The following is a 3,813-nucleotide window of genomic DNA, read 5'->3' on the forward strand; positions in this document are numbered from 1 at the left end:
TATCGCTGAAAATAAAGGGAATTTCTACCATTTTGCCGAGAAATAAATAAAATTTCTGCAGTTTTACCCCAAAATAAGGGGAAGTTCTGCGTCTTTGCCCTACAATTAGGGGAATTTCTGCAATTTTGCTCAATAATACGGGGAATTTCTGCCTTCTTGCCCGAAAATAAAGGGAATGTATACCTTTTTGCCATAAAAAAAGGGAAATTTCTTCATTTTAAACCCAAAATAAGATTTTCCACCGTTTTGATCGAAAATAAGTGCAATTTCTGACTTTTTCGCGAAAATAAACGGAATTTCTGTCTTTTTGCCCCAAAATAAGGAAAATTTCTGACTTTTTGCCTTGAAATAAGATAAATATCTAAAATTTTCCCCCAAAATAAGGGAAATGTCTGCTTTTTGACCCAAAATAAGAAGAATTTCTGACTTTTTGCCCCAAAATAAAGGGAATTTCAGCCTTTTTACCTCAAAATAGGGGAATTTCTGCATTTTTGCCCCAATATATGGAAAATTTCTGCCTTTTTGCCAAAAATAAGAAAAATTTCTGCAATTTTGTACCAAAATAAAAGAAATTTTTGCATTTTTGCCCCCAAATAAGGGGAATTTCAACCTTTTTACCTCAAAATAAGGGGAATTTTTCCATTTTTGCCACAAAATATTAGGAATGTCTGCCTTTTTGCCCCAAAATAAGGAAAATTTCTGCCTTTTTTCCCTGAAATAAGTTAAATTTCTGCAATTTTGCCCCCAAATAAGTGAAATTTCGGCAGTTTTGCTCCAAAATAAGGGAAATTTCTTGAATTTTTCCCCAAAATAAGTGGAATTTCTGAGTTTTGCCCCAAAATAAAGAGAATTTTTGTCTTTTTGCCCCAACATATAGGGAATTTCTGCCTTTTTGCCCCACAATTAGGGGAATTTCTGCAATTTTGCTCCAAAATACGAGGAATTTCTGCCTCTTTGCCCGAAAATAAGAAGAATGCATACCTTTTGCCATAAATAAGGGAAATTTCTTCATTTTTACCCCAAAATAAGGGGATTTTCCGCCTTTTTGACCCAAAATAAGTGCAATTTCTGACTTTTTCCCAAAAATAAACGGAATTTCTGTCTTTTTGCCCCAAAATAAGGGAAAATTCTGAATTTTTGCCCTGAAATAAGTTAAATATCTAAAATTTTTCTCCAAAATAAGGGAAATATCTGCTTTTTGACCCAAAATAAGAAGAATTTCTCACTTTTTGCCCCAAAATAAAGGGAATTTCAGACTTTTTACCTAAAAATAAGGGGAATTTCTGCAATTTTTCCCCAAAATATGGGAAATTTCTGCCTTATTGCCCAAAATAAGAAAAATTGATGCAATTTTGTACCAAAATAAAAGAAATTTCTGTTTTTTTACCCCCAAATAAGGGGAATTTTAGCCTTTTTACCTCAAAATAAGGGGAATTTCTGAATTTTTGCCACAAAATATTAAGAATTTCTGCCTTTTTGCCCCAAAATGAGGTAAATTTCTGCTTTTTTTCCCTGAAATAAGTAAAATTTCTGCAATTTTGCCCCAATATAAGTGAAATTTCTGCAATTTTGGCCCAAAACAAAGGAAATATCTGGAATTTTGCCCCAAAATAAGGAGAATTCTGACTTTTGCCCTGAAATAAGGAGAATTTCTGTCTTTTTGCCCCAAAATAATGTGAATTTCTGCATTTTTCCTCAAAATTAGGGGAATATGTGCAATTTTGCTTCAAAATTCGGGGAATTTCTGCCTTATTGAACCAAAATAAAGGGAATTTCTGCATTTTTGCACCAATATAAGGGGAATTTCTGAAATTTTGCTCCAAAATACGGGGAATTTCTGACTTATTGCCCGAAATAAAGTGAAATTTCTGCCTTTTTGCCCTGAAATATTTGAAATTTCCACAATTTTACCCCAAAATAAGAGGAATTTCTGTTTTTTGCCCCAAAATTAGGAGAATTTCTGCTTTTTGCCCCAAAATAAGGCAAATTTCTGACTTTTTGCCCTGAAATAAGTGAAATTTCTGGAATTTTGCCCCAAAATAAGTCAAATTTCTGCAATTTTCCCTAAAATAAGGGAAATTTCTAAAATTTTGCCCCAAAATAAGTGGTATTTCTGAGTTTTGCCCCAAAATAAGGAGAATTTCTGTCTTTTTGCCCTAACATATTGGGAATTTCTGCCTTTTTGCCCCACAATTAGTGGAATTTCTGCAATTTTGCTCCAAAATACGGGGAATTTCTACTTTTTGCCCGAAAATAAGAGGAATGTATACCTTTAGCCACAAAAAAGGGAAATTTCTTCATTTTTGCCCCAAAATAAGAGGAATTTCTACCTTTTTACCTCAAAATAAGTGAAATTTCTGACTTTTATCCAAAAATAAACGCAATTTCTGTCATTTTGCCTCAAAATAAAAGGAATTTTTGAATTATACCCTGAAATAAGTGAAATTTCTGCAATTTTGCCTTAAAATAAAAGAAATTTCTGCCTTTTTTCCACAAAATAAGGGGAATTTCTGTATTTTTGCCCCTAAATAAGGGAAATTTCTTCCTTTCTACCCCCAAATAAGGGGAATATTTCAGCCTTTTTACCTCAAAATAAGGGGAATTTTTGCATTTTTGCCACAAAATATTAAGAATGTCTTCCATTGTGCTCCAAAATACAAAAAATTTCTGCCTTTTTTCCCTGAAATAAGTGAAATTTCTGCAATTTTGCCCCAAAATAAGTGAAATTTCTGCAATTTTGCCCCAAAATAAGGGAAATTTCTGGAATTTTGCCTCAAAATAAGTGAAATTTTTGAGTTTTCCCCTAAAATAAAGAGAATTTCTTTCTTTTGGCCCCAACATATAGGGAATTTCTGCATTTTTGCCCTACAATTAGGGGAATTTCTGCAATTTTGCTCCAAAATACTGGGAATTTCCTCTTTTTTGCCCGAAAATAAGGGGAATGTATACCTTTTGCCACAAAAAAAGGAAATTTCTTCATTTTGCCCCAAAATAAGAGGAATTTCTGCCATTTTCATCAAAATAAGTAAAATATCTGCCTTTTTACCCAAAAATAAACAGAATTTCTGTCTTTTTGCCCCAAAATACAAGGAATTTTTAAATTATGCCCTGAAATAAGTGAAATTTCTGCAATTTTGCCCCAAAATAAAAGAATTTTCTTCAATTTTTCCCCATAATAAAGGAATTTTCTGCAATTTTGCCCCAAAATAAAGGGAATTTCTGTTTTTTGTCCCCAAATAAGGGAAATTTCTGCAATTTTGCCATAAAATAAGGGAAATTTCTGCCTTTTTACCCCAAAATAAGGAGAATTTCTGCCTTTTTGCCCCAAAATAAAGAAAATTACTGCATGTTTTACCCCAAAATTAGGTGAATTTCTGCAATTTTGCTCCAAAATATGGGGATTTTCTGCCTTTATCGCCGAAAATAAAGGGAATTTCTTCCATTTTGCCGCGAAATAAATAAAGTTTCTGCAGTTTTACCCCAAAATAAGGGGAAGTTCTGCGTCTTTGCCCTACAATTAGGGGAATTTCTGCAATTTTGGTCAATAATACGGGGAATTTCTGCCTTCTTGCCCGAAAATAAAGGGAATGTATACCTTTTTGCCATAAAAAAGGGAAATTTTTTCATTTTTACCCCAAAATAAGAAGATTTTCCACCTTTTTGACAGAAAATAAGTGCAATTTCTGACTTTTTCGCGAAAATAAACGAAATTTCTGTTTTTTGCCCCAAAATGAGGAAAAATTCTGACTTTTTGCCGTGCAATAAGATAAATATCTAAAATTTTCCCCCAAAATAAGAGAAATGTCTGCTTTT

This window comes from Micromys minutus (assembly GCF_963924665.1).
Source record: "Micromys minutus genome assembly, contig: SCAFFOLD_47, whole genome shotgun sequence".
Classification (NCBI taxonomy): Eukaryota; Metazoa; Chordata; class Mammalia; order Rodentia; family Muridae; genus Micromys; species Micromys minutus.